The 13,354-nt window shown below is 41.7% G+C and overlaps 3 pseudogenes; all 3 read right to left on the reverse strand.

Moving 5' to 3' along the window:
* Positions 1-735: 735 nt before the first annotated feature.
* Positions 736-1,487, reverse strand: LOC132497760 (cytochrome c oxidase subunit 3-like; annotated as a pseudogene).
* A 2,276-nt stretch (positions 1,488-3,763) lies between these two features.
* On the reverse strand, positions 3,764-5,932 carry LOC132497927 (cytochrome c oxidase subunit 2-like; annotated as a pseudogene).
* Positions 5,933-9,529: 3,597 nt separating this feature from the next.
* Positions 9,530-13,354, reverse strand: part of LOC132497928 (cytochrome c oxidase subunit 3-like) — a 50,311-nt pseudogene continuing 46,486 nt past the window's right edge.

The following is a 13,354-nucleotide window of genomic DNA, read 5'->3' on the forward strand; positions in this document are numbered from 1 at the left end:
TGTTGGGTCTTTGTTGCTGTGAGTGGGCTTTCTCTAGTTGTGGCGAGCAGGGGCTACTCTTCGTTGCGGTGCGCGGGCTTCTCATTGCGGTGGCTTCTCTTGTTGCGGAGCACGGGCTCTAGGTGCACAGGCTTCAGTAGCTGTGGCTCGTGGGCTCTAGAGCGCAGGCTCAGTAGTTGTGGCGCATGAGATTAGTTGCTCCACAGCATGTGGGATCTTCCCAGACCAGGGCTTGAACCCGTGTCCCCTGCATTGACAGGTGGGTTCTTACCTACTGCGCCACCAGCGAAGCCCACTGTTTGTAGACTTTTTGATGATGGCCATTCTGACTGGTGTGAGGCGATACTGCATTGTAGCTTTGATTTGCATCTCTCTGATAATTAGTGATGTTGAGCATGTTTTCATGGAGCATTGTCTTTATTTGTTTGGGATCCTCAGGGTAAAGGTACAATAAAAGGAGAGCAATCTCTAAGTTGAAGGTAAGAAATATCATAGCCACTAAGAAATTTTATGGAACATGGTAAGCGTGCCAATCCTATGGGGTCAAATCCGCACTGATAGACACTTGTTTTTTCTGTGTAAATATTTAATGGAGGGGCCAGAATCCGATACATACAAGTAGTGAGGCTAGTGTTCTATTTGTGATTCACGTCAGTATAAGATTTTTCTTTTTTGGATTATACTGACACTGATTGGAAGTCAGTTGTACAATTTAATACTAAAAGAGTAAGATCCTCAATAATAAATAGATATGCAAAGGAATAGTCATGCTATGTCTACAAAATGTCAGTATCAGGCCGCAAAGTCCAAGTGGTGATTGGATGTAAAGTGAAATTTTAATTGGTGTAAGAAGCAGATGATTAGGAAAGTAGAATCAGTCATTCCATGTCGGCCGTGGAATCCTGTAGCCATGAAGAAAGTTGATCCATATACACCACCTGAAATTGTAAAAGGCGTTTTGTACTATTCTGAGGCTTGAGGAAGTGTGAAGTAAACACGCGACGCAATTGTCATAGAAAGGGCTTGGAGCGTATGTGTTTGGTTTCCTTCTGTGAGGTTGTGGCAGGCTCAGGTGATGGGTACCCCGGAGGCTAATTGGACTGAGGTGTTGAGGAGTGGTCCTTCTAGTGGGTTTAAGGGCAGATGCCTGGGATGGTCAGCATCCGCCTAGTTCAGGTGTGGGGTGAGGCTCGAGTGATGCAAGACTCAGAAAAAGCTGGTAAGAAAGAGGGCTTCTGAAATCATGAAGAGAATGAGTCCATATCGAAGTCCTTCTTGAACAATTGGTACAGGATGGCCTTGGAAGGTGCTTTCTCGGATGATGTTTCATCATCACTGATATATTATTAGAGTATTAGTAAGCCTTGTGCTATCAATAATATTGAATTAAACTGAAATCCTGTGACGAGGCCAGATGTTATTAGGAGGGCTGGAAGAGCTCCTGTAAGGGGTCAGGGACTAGGATTTACTCTATGACATGCAGGGGTTTGGTGTTGTCATTTAAGTAGAGACTTAAAGTAAGTCCCCTATATACGGACCTCCAAGTTGCAAACTTTCAAAGATGTGAATGTGCATTTGCATGTCCGACCACGTAAGTTAGTTCACGTGTCTGGTGTACACTGTCACATGACTGCATCCTCTACAGTTGTGCTTTTGTGTACTTTACTGTACAGTAATATATAGAGTACAGTAGTATAGTGTCTTTATTTCAAGCCCAGGACATCCAGAAGCAGGCATAAAAGCAGCGGTGATGTAGCTGTTACTACAGTACTACCCAGACATCACTGGATCGTTTTTTCAAGAGAGTAGATAGAATTGAATCCAGCAAGGAACCAGAACCTGTGCCATCAATGTCAGGCGTGAGTGAAATTGCAGCTTGCCCTCCTCCTTTTGCTGACGATCCTTCAGCTCTACCATCTCCCACCTCCTCTCCCTCCTCCAGTCAGTAACTCTTCTTGCCTGTTCACTCAAAGCCAGCCCCTGTATGCCAGATGTTGTACTGTACTACTGTACTTTTCAAGGTACTGGACTGTAAGATTAAAAATGTTTTCTTTATTTTCTGTGTTTGTTTTTTATGTATTATTTGTGTGAAAAGTATTATAAACACATTACAGTACTGTATAGCCGATTGTGTTAGTTGGGTACCAAGGCTAACTTTGGACTTATGAACGAATTGAATTTACGAATGTGCTCTTGGATTGGAATTTGTTCATATGTAGGGGACTTACTGTACTATTAGGGTGAATATGAAAGCTTGAATTAGAGGGAGAGCAAATTCGAGGATCGTGAGATAAGAATAATGACTGTCATAAGGGCTGTTGTGGTCCTAATATTGAATAGTGCTAGAGTTGCCCCTCTGATTCAATGAATTAGCAAGTGACCTGCTTTAATATTGGCTGTTAACCGTATGGCTAAGGCTATTGGTTGCCTAAGTAGGCTTATAGTTTTGATGATGACTAGCACAGGGATAAGAGGCACTGAGGATTCCTTGTGGTAGAAAATAGGGAAGGGGACTTCCCAGGTGGCTCAGTGGTTAAGAATCTGCCTGCCGAAGCAGGGGACATGGGTTCGATCCCTGGTCCGGGAAGATCCCACATGCCACAGAGCAGCTAAGCCCATGCGCCGCAACTACTCAGCCTGTTCTCTAAAGCCCGCGAGCCACAACTAATGAGCCTGTGTGCCACAACTACTGAAGCTTGTGTGCCTAGAGCCCGTGCCCTGCAACAAGAGAAGCCACGGCAATGAGAAGCCCACTCCACAATGAAGACCCAACGCAGCCATACGTACATACATACATACATACATAAATTTAAATTTAAAAAAAAGAAAAGAAAATAGGCCAAGGATGCTTTTGTTTTGTGGGGAAAACCAGTCATTACATTTCCTGCTCATAGAGGGATTGCTAGACCTGAATGCATTGAGAATTGTGTCATGGGTATAAATGAAGGTGGTAGGGGTCTTAGTGAATTTGTTGACCCAATAAATAGAATGAGTGATCAAAATATTTGTGTTCAGGTCTGTCCTCTGTGATTATGAATGACTGTTATTTGTTTTGATGTTCATTGGACTTGTCATTATTGAGTAGAAATTATGAGGTTGGGCTTCCCTGGTGGTGCAGTGGTTAAGAATCCGCCTGCCAATGCAGGGAACATGGGTTCGAGCCCTGGCCCGGGAAGATCCCACATGCCGTGGAGCAACTAAGCCCGTGCGCCACAACTACTGAGCCTGCGCTCTAGAGCCCATGTGCCTAGAGCCCGTGCTCTGCAACCAGAGAAGCCACCGCAACTAGAAGCCCGCACACCACAATGAAGAGTAGCCCCCGCTTACCGCAACTAGAGAAAGCCCATGTGTAGCAATGAAGACCCAACGCAGCCTAAAATAAATCAATAAAATAAATAAATTTGTATTAAAAAAAAAAGAAATGATGCGGTTGTGGATTCGTGGGTTAGGAGTGAGGAATACAATGCTTGGGACTAGAACAATGAAGATAGCAATAGGAAGTCCTGTTATTGTTGGGGTAATGAAAGAGGCCAATACATTTTCATTCATTTTGTTTCTCAAGGGCTGGATTGTTTTTGTGTTTGAGTGAGTTTTAGTTCTGGGTTTAAGTGATAAACATAGTTTGAAATGTTTCATTGAAATATAATAAACACGGCTAGAGTGATTGATGAAATAGTAATGAATCGTGCTGATGTCTCTAGTTGTGGCATATCATTAAGGGGAGGTTTAAACTCCCATCTTTAACTTAAAAGTTTCATTCAGTTTAGCTTCTTAATGAATTTATGATATTGTTGCAGATCAATTTCTTGAAATACTTTAGTGGAAGTAATTCGAAGATGATAGGTATGAAGGTATGATTTGCTCCACAGATTCCTGAGCACTGTCTGGCTGTGTTGATATAAGGGTTGTTTGGTTTCAGCATCCTGGAGTAGCACCTCTTTTTAGGCCCAATGAAGGGCCAGCTCATGAGTGTAAAACCTCTTCAGAAGAGGTTAATGTTCGCATTGTCACTTCTATGGGTAGAACTACTCGGTTATCTCCTTCTAACAATCGCAGTTCTCCTGGCTTTAGGTCGGAGGCAGGGATCACAGAGGAGTCAGAATTTAAAGCTTCATAATCTGTGTAGTTGTAACTCCAGTCTCACTGGTGCCCTAGAGTTTTTACAGTCAGAGAAGGATGATTGATGTAAAGAAGTCATAAAGATGCCAAGGCAATTAAGACTGGGACGATGGCTGTTAAATTGTTCAGATCGTTTTGACTTCTTGTGCATCTCTTGTGTTTGTATGTGTTAGTTTAGTCGTTAGTATGAGTGAAATAATATAAGGAACCAAAGAGCCAATGAAAAATAGGATGATTCGGGACTTCTGAGGTGGTCCAGTGGCTAAGACTCAGCACTCCCAATGCCGAGGGCCGGGGTTTGATCCCTGGTCAGGGAACTAGATCCCGCATGCTACAACCAAGAAGTCTGCATGCCGCAACTAATGTCCCAAATGCCGCAAGTAACATCCCGCATGCAACAACTAAGACTCGGTGCAGCCAAGTAAGTAAATTAAAAAAAAAAAGATGTTTCATGTGTGATCATGGAAATGTAGGAAGCTCTTCTATCATGGGTGATGTTGCATCTTGAAAGCCTAGTTGAAAAGGATATGCCATGGAGAGGGATAGGGCTTTCACCTATAATTTAACTTGGACAAAGTTATGTACTTTTTACCAATATCTCATTTTTGAGAAAGACATAGTGCTTATGGTATTGGCTTGAAACAGTAGAAGAGGGTTTGGTTCCTTCCTTTCCTAGTTTTCTTTTCTTTTTTCTTTTTTTTTTTTTTGGCTGCATTGGGTCTTAGTTGCAGCACACGCGATCTTTGAGGCATGTGGGATCTTTTCGTTATGGTGCGCGGTATGCTCGGGTTTCTCTCTAGTTGTAGCATGTGGGTTTTCTCTTCTCTAGTTGTGGTGTGCAGGCTCCAGAGCGCATGGACTCTGTAGTCAGCGGCACACAGGCTCTCTCGTTGAGGCTCGCGAGCTAAATAGTTGTGGCTTAGTTGCCCCGGGGCATGTGGGATCTTAGTTCCCCAGCCAGGGATTGAACCCACGTCCCCTGCACTGGAAGGTGGATTCTTTACCACTGGACCACCAGGGGAGTCCCCTAGTTGTTTTATTTTATTTATTTATTTGGCCGTGCCGTACATCATGTAGGATCTTAGTTCCCCAGCCAGGGATCAAAGCTGCGCCCCCTGCATCGGAAGGGCAGAGTCTTGACCACTGGACTGCCAGGGAAGTCCCTTTCCTACTTATTTTAGATTGACATAAGTGGGTTCTTCAAATGTGTGATATGGTGGAGGGCATCCATGTAATCACTCTAAGTTGGGAGTGGTTACATCTACTGTTGAGACCGCTCGTTGTGATGCAGGTGCTTCTCAGATGATGAAAATTATTAGTATGACTGCTGTAACTGAAATGCAGGAACCTATTAATGAAATGGTATTTCACGTTGTATATGTGTCAGGGTAGTCAGTATATCATTGTGGTATTCCAGATAAACCGAGGAAATGTTGTGGGCAGAAGGATATATTTATGCCTACAAATATAAGTACACAATGGATTTTTGCTCCTGCTGAAGTGAGTGTATAAGCTGAAAATAGCGAGAATCAGTTGCACAAAGCCTCCTATGGTGGTGAAGACGGCTCCTAATGCACAGTGGAAAAGTGCAACTCCGGAGTGTGTGTCGAGGACAGTATCTAGGGATGAGTTGGCTCTAACAATTCCTGTTAAACCACCTGTAAAAGGAAAAGAAATCCTAGGGCTCATAATATAGCGGGGGATCATTTGATGTTACCTCCGTGAAGAGTGGCTAATCAGCTAAATTCTTTTATTCCTGTGGGAATAGAGATAATTGAAGTAGCTGATGTAAAGTATGATCGTGTATCAGCATCTGTACCTACTGGTATAGATGGGCTCATGACCTAAAAGGTCAACAAACATATGAAAAGATGCTCAAGCTCGGGCTTCCCTGGTGGCGCAGTGGTTGAGAGTCCTCCTGCTGATGCAGGGGACACGGGGTCGTGCCCCGGTCCGGGAAGATCCTGCATGCCACAGAGCAGCTAGGCCCGTGAGCCATGGCCACTGAGCCTGCGCGTCTGGAGCCTGTGCTCCGCAACGGGAGAGGCCACAACAGTGAGAGGCCCACATACTGCAAAAAAAAAAAAAAAAGATGCTCAAGCTCAAATGTACATGTATTTGACTGTGTTAGGGCCTCAGATGCCATAGCTGAGGCGAAGCATCCCCCAAATTTAAAAAATACTGAATGGGGGGACTTCCCTGGTGGTCCAGTGGTTAGGACTCAGCATTTTCACTGTCATGCCACAGGTTCAGTCCCTGGTCGGGCAACTAAGATCCCACAAGCTGCAAGGTGTGGCCAAAAAAAAAAAAAAAAACCCAGAAAAAAACCTGAAGTGGGAGGGATCCTACTAGTGTGTAGAAAAGAAATAAAGTCCTGCATCAGTCGTTCTGTTGGACTATATAACAGGGTAATGATAATAAGTGCTGCAACTAGTGTTGCTTCAAATAAAATGTAAACTAGGATTCGTTCTATGGCAGTCATTTTTTTTTCTTCTGGAAACATTTTATTATTTTTTATTGGAGTATAGTTGCTTTACAATGTTGTGTTAGTTTCTACTGTACAGCAAAGTCAAGCCACTATAGGTATACATATATCCCCTCTTTTTTGGATTTCCTTCCCATTTAGGTCACCACAGAGCATTGAGTAGAGAGAGTTCCCTGTGCTATACAGTACATTCTCATTAGTTATCTATTTTATACATAGTATCAGTAGTATATATATGTCAATCCCAATCTCCCAATTCATCCCACCCCTCCTTCCCCCTTGGTATCCATATGTTTGTTCTCTACGTCTGTGTCTCTATTTCTGCTTTGCAAATAAGACCATCTATACCATTTTTCTAGATTCCACATATATGCATTAATATATATATTTTTTCTCTTTCTGACTTCATTCTGTATGACAGTCTATAGGTACATCCACATCTCTACAAATGACCCAATTTCATTCCTTTTTACAGTTGAGTAATATTCCATTGTATATATGTACCACACCTTCTTTATCCATTCCTCTGCTGATAGACATTTAGGTTGCTTCCATGTCCTGGCTATTGTAAATAGTGCTGCAGTGAACATCAGAGTGCATGTGTCTTTTTGAATTATGTTTTTCTCTGGTTATATGCCCAGTAGTGGGATTGCTGGGTCATATGGTAGTTCTGTTTTTAGTTTTTTAAGGAACCTCCATAGTGGTGTATCAATTTACATTCCCACCAACAGTGCAAAAGTGTTTCCTTTTCTCCACACCTTCTCCAGCATTTATTGCCTGTAGATTTTTTGACAATGGCCATTTGACCGGTGTGAGGTGATACCTCATAGTTTTGATTTGCATTTCTCTAATAATTAGTGATGTTGAGCATCTTTTCATGTGTTTGTTGGCTATCTGTATGTCTTCTTTGAAGAAATGTCTATTTAGGTCTTCCACCCATTTTTTTTTTTTTTTTTTTTGCGGTACGCGGGCCTCTCACTGTTGTGGCCTCTCCCGTTGCGGAGCACAGGCTCCGGACGCGCAGGCTCAGCGGCCATGGCTCACGGGCCCAGCCGCTCCGCGGCATATGGGATCCTCCCAGACCAGGGCACGAACCCGTATCCCCTGCATCAGCAGGCGGACTCTCAACCACTGCGCCACCAGGGAGGCCCACACCCATTTTTTGATTGGGTTGTTTTTTTGATATTGAGCTGCATGAGCTCTTTGTATATATTTGGAGATTAGTCCTTTGTCAGTTGCTTCATTTGCAAATATTTTCTCCCATTCTGAGCGTTGTCTTTTCATCTTGTTTATGGTTTCCTTTGCTGTGCAGAAGCTTTTAAGTTTAATTAGGTCCCATTTGTTTATTTTTGTTTTCATTTTCATTACTCTAGGAGGTGGGTCAAAAAAAGATCTTGCTGTGATTTATGTCAAAGAGTGTTCTATGTTTTCCTCTATGAGTTTTATAGTGTCTGGTCTTATATTTAGGTCATTAATCCATTTTGAGTTTATTTCTGTGTATGGTGTTAGGGAGTGTTTTGTCCAGTTTTCCTAGCACCAGTTACTGAAGAGGCTGTCTTTTCTCCATTGTATATTCTTGTCTCCTTTGTCATAGATTGGGTGACCATAGGTATGTGGGTTTATCTCTGGACTTTCTATCCTGTTCCATTGATCTATGTTTCTGTTTTTGTGCCAATACCATACTCTCTTGATTACTGTAGCTTTGTAGTATAGTCTGAAGTCAGGCAGCCTTATTCCTCTAGCTCCGTTTTTCTTTCTCAAGATTGCTTTGGCTATTCAGGGTCTTTTGTGTTTCCATATATGGTAGCCAATGTTAAGATTAGAAATATTTGTCATTTTACTAGTATGGTGATGTACAGTTTTTTCTGGGTTAGGGATTCTTTGGACAGGTGGAATTGGCTGGCTAGAAGTATGAGTGGCAAAAGTCATGTTGTTAAAGCTAATAGTGGTGCTGATAGGGAGTCAGAGAAAAGAACTAGTGAAGAGTTGAGGCTATAATCATTAAATTGGCTGAGAAGAAGTAGGCTTATTCAACTAATCAGTAAGCTATGGGCTATAGGGTTACTTCCTATTCTATTATTCCTTGATAATCCTGTTAGTGGTATTAATATAATTGTAGGGATAATGATTTTTGACATTGGAGAACGTTAAGATTTTGTACCTCATCAGTGCCATGTATGTGTGATACTATTACTAATAGGGGTAGTCCAAGTGCAACTTTGTAAGTTGCAAATACTAGTAGGACAATGGGTATTCTGCTAGAGTGAAATGTGTTTAGAATTATTAGGGTTGCAAATAATTATTAGGTTGCTATAATGAATAGTGATAATAGTATTCCTTCTTGGCATAATATCTAGTGAGGATATTAGGTAACATTGGTACATTAGTAATCCTACAAGAGATGCTGTATGTGCTATAATAATATATATTAAAGGCACTTGATAATTATGAACTTAATCATAATCTAATGAGTTTAAATCCTTTATTGTAGCTTAAACTAATGATCATTTTCAGTTCATTCTAATGCTTTTTGGGTTCATTCATAGGCCAGCCTTTTTGCTAGTAGTGTTAGAAACAGAGCTATAATGAGCATTGTTTTTAGGTTATTTGTTTGGATGCTCAGGGTAAAGGTAAAAGGAGAGCAATCTCTAAGTCGAAGAGAAGAAATGTCATAGCCACTGAGAAAACTTTTCTGGAACAGGATAAGTGTGCCAACCACATGGGGTCAAATCCACACTCATAGAGACTTGTTTTTTCTGTGTAAATATTTAATGGAAGGAGTCAGAATGTGATACATACAAGCAGTGAGGATAGTGCTCTATTTGTGATTAATATCAGTATAAGATTTGTTATTTTTTGGATTATACCAACAGTAATTGATTGAAAGTCAACTGAACGATTTAATACTAAAGAAGAAGATCCTCATCAATAAATAGATATGTAAAGGAATAGTCATACTATGTCTACAGAATGTCAATATCAGGCCACAGATTCCAAGTGGTGATTGGATGTAAAGTGAAATTTTAATTGGTGTAAGAAGCAGATGATTAGGAAAGTAGAATCAATCATTCCATGTCGGCCGTGGAATCCTGTAGCCATGAAGAAAGTTGATCCATATACACCATCTGAAATTGTAAAAGGTGTTTTGTACTATTCTGAGGCTTGTAGAAGTGTGAAGTAAACACGCAACGCAATTGTCATAGAAAGTGCTTGGAGCGTATGTGTTTGGTTTGCTTCTATGAGGTTGTGGCAGGCTCAGGTGATGGGTATGAGCCATGGTGCTCTAGAGCCTGCGAGCCACAACTACTGAGCCCGCGTACCACAGCTACTGAAGCCCACTCACCTAGAGCCCATGCTCTGCAACAAGCGAAGTCACCGCAATGAGAAGCCCACGCATCGCAAGGAAGAGAAGCCCCCGCTAGCTGCAACTAGAAAAGAGGCCGCATGCAGCAACAAAGACCCAATGCAGCCAAAAGTAAAATACATAAATTTTTAAAAATTAAAAAAAAGAATGAAATCTTGCGATTTGTGGCAACATGGATGGAGCTAGAGGGTGTTATGCTAAGTGCAGTAAGTCAGACAGAGAAAGACAAATACCGTATGATCTCATTTGTGTGTGGAATCTAAAAAACAGAACAAATGAACTAATCTCACTAAACAGAAAGAGACTCACATATACAGAGAGCAAACAGGTGGTTGCCAGAAGAGGGTAGGTGGATGAGTGAAATATTGGAGGGAGATTAAGAGGAACAGATAAGCAGTTACAAAATAAATGAGTCATGGGAATGAAATATACAGCATGGGCAATACAGTCAGTAACATTATAACTTTGTACGGTGACGGATGGTAACTAGACCATAACTAGAGTTAATCTTGGTGATCATTTTCTAATGTACAGAAATATTGACATTATGCATCTGGAACTAACATAGTGTTGTGGGTCAGTTACACTTGAATTAAAAATTTTTAATCCAAACGAAAAGAATAGTGTGCCTCGTTAACTAGAGACGCTTAGTCATACAGCAATTCTCTAGAACATATTCATCCTGTTAACTGTAACTTTATACCCGTTGAACAACTCCCCATTCTCTCCTCCCCCACCCCTGACAATTTATGTCTGACTCTTCTAGATACCTCATATAAGTGGAAACACACAGTTTTGTCCTTTTGTGACTGACTTACTTCACTTATCATAATGTCTTCCAGTTATATCCCCATTGTCACAACTGGTAGGATTTCCTTCTAATAAGTCTGAATAATATCCTATGTATATACCCCATTTTCTTTATCCATTTCTCTGTTGATGAAAATTTGTGTTGTTTTCCTATCTAGGCTCTGGTGAATAATGCTGTAATGACTATAGAGGTGCATGTATCTCTTCTAGATATTGATTTCCTTTTCTTTGAATATACAGGCTATATTATATTGTATTATATTCTATTACATTATATTCTATTATAATTATTGTGCTTCCAGGATCTTATGTTTTTCACAAATTGAAGGTTTGTGGCAACTCTTTGTTGAGCAAGTCTGGTGGCACCGTATCTCCAACAGCAGTTGCTCACTTCTTGTCTTTGTGTCATATTTTAGTAATTCTCACACTATTTCAAACCCTCCATCAGCAAAAAGGTTACTACTCGCCGAAGGCTCAGATGATGGTTAGCATTTTTTAGCAGTATAGTATTTTTAATTTTCTTTTTGTTTCAGCTGTGATGCACACCACAGCACGTGGGATCTCAGTTCCCCGACCAGAGATCAAACCTGCACCCCCTGTAGGAAGGTGTATTCTTAACCACTGGACCAACAGGGAAGTCCCTAAAGTTTTTTTTTTTTTTAACATCTGTATTGGAGTATAATTGCTTTACAATGTTGTGTTAGTTTCTGCTGTATAACAAAGTGAGTCAGCTGTATGTATACATATATCCGCATATACTCTCCATCTTGCGTCTCCCTCCCACCCTCCCTATCCCACCCCTCTAGGTGGACACAAAGCACCGAGCTGATCTCCCTGTGCTATGCGGCTGCTTCCCACTAGAAATCTGTTTTACATTGGGTAGTGTATATATGTCCATGCCACTGTCTCGCTTCGTCCCAGTTTACCCTTGCCCCTCCCCGTGTCCTCAAGTGCATTCTCTACGTCTGTGTCTTTATTCCTGTCCTGCCACTAGGTTCATCAGAACCACTTCTTTTTTCCCTTTAGATTCCATAAATATGTGTTAGCATATGGTATTTGTTTTTCTCTTTCTCAGTTACTTTACTCTGTTTCACAGACTCTAGGTCCATCCACCTCGCTACAAATAGTTCAATTTCGTTTCCTTTTATAGCTGAGTTATATTCCATTATATATATGTGCCACATCTTCTTTATCCATTCATCAGTCAGTGGACACTCAAGTTGTTTCCATGTCCTGGCTATTGTAAATAGTGCTGCAGTGAACACTGTGGTATGTGTCTCTTTTTTTGTTTTGTTTTGTTTTGTTTTGTGGTACGCAAGCCTCTCAGTGTTGTGGCCTCTCCCGTTGCGGAGCACAGGCTCTGGACGTGCAAACAAACAAACAAAAATCATTTATTTATTTTTTATTGAGGCATAATTTTTTTTAATTAAAAATTTTTTTAAAAATTTTTGGCTGTACGGCACAGCTTGTAGGATCTTAGCTCCCCAACCAGGGATTGAACCTGGGCCATGGCAGTGAAAGCACCAAGTCCTGGACCACCAGGGAACTCCAATGAGGCATAGTTGATTTATGATATTAAATAAGTTTCAGGTGTACAACATAGTGATTCACAAATTTTACAGGTTACGTTCCATTTATAGTTATTATAAAATATTGGCTATGTTCCCTGTGCTGTACGATATATCCTTGAAGCTTATTTATTTTAAACACAGTAGTTTGTATCTCTTTTTTTTTTTTTTTTTTGCGGTACGCGGGCCTCTCACTGTTGTGGCCTCTCCCGTTGCAGAACACAGGCTCAGCGGCCATGGCTCACAGGCCCAGCCACTCCACGGCATGTGGGATCTTCCCGGACCATGGCACGAACCCAGGTCCCCTGCATCGGCAGACAGACTCTCAACCACTGCGCCACCAGGAAAGCCCTGTGTCTCTTTTTGAACTATGGTCTTCTCAGTGTATATGCCCAGGAGTGGGATTGCTGGATCATATGGTAGTTCTATTTTTAGTTGTTTTTTTTTGTATAAATTTATGTATTTATATCTATTCATTATTTTTGGCTGCGTTGGGTCTTCGTTGCTGTGCGCGGGCTTTCTCTAGTTGCAGCGAGCAGGCGCTTCAGTGTTGTGGTGTGTGGGCTTCTCATTGCGGTGGCTTCTCTTGTTGTGGAGCGCGGGCTCTAGGTGTGTGTGCTTCAGTAGTTGTGGCTCGCGGGCTCTAGAGCGCAGGCTCAGTAGTTGTGGCACACGGGCTTAGTTGCCCTGCGGCATGTGGGATCTTCCCGGACGAGGGCTCAAACCCGTGTCCCATGCATTGGGAGGAGGATTGTTAACCACTGCGCCACCAGGGAAGCCCTATTTTCAGTTTTTTAAGGAACCTCCCTACTGTTCTCCGTAGTGGCTGTATCAATGTACATTCCCACCAACAGTGCAAGAGGGTTCCCTTTTCTCCACACCCTCTCCAGCATTTATCGTTTGTAGATTTTTTGATGATGGCCATTCTGAGTGGTGTGAGGTGATACCTCACTGTAGTTTTGATTTGCCTTCTCTAATGGTTAGTGTTGTTGAGCATCCTTTCGTGTG

This window comes from Mesoplodon densirostris, chromosome 10 (genome assembly GCF_025265405.1).
Source record: "Mesoplodon densirostris isolate mMesDen1 chromosome 10, mMesDen1 primary haplotype, whole genome shotgun sequence".
Classification (NCBI taxonomy): Eukaryota; Metazoa; Chordata; class Mammalia; order Artiodactyla; family Ziphiidae; genus Mesoplodon; species Mesoplodon densirostris.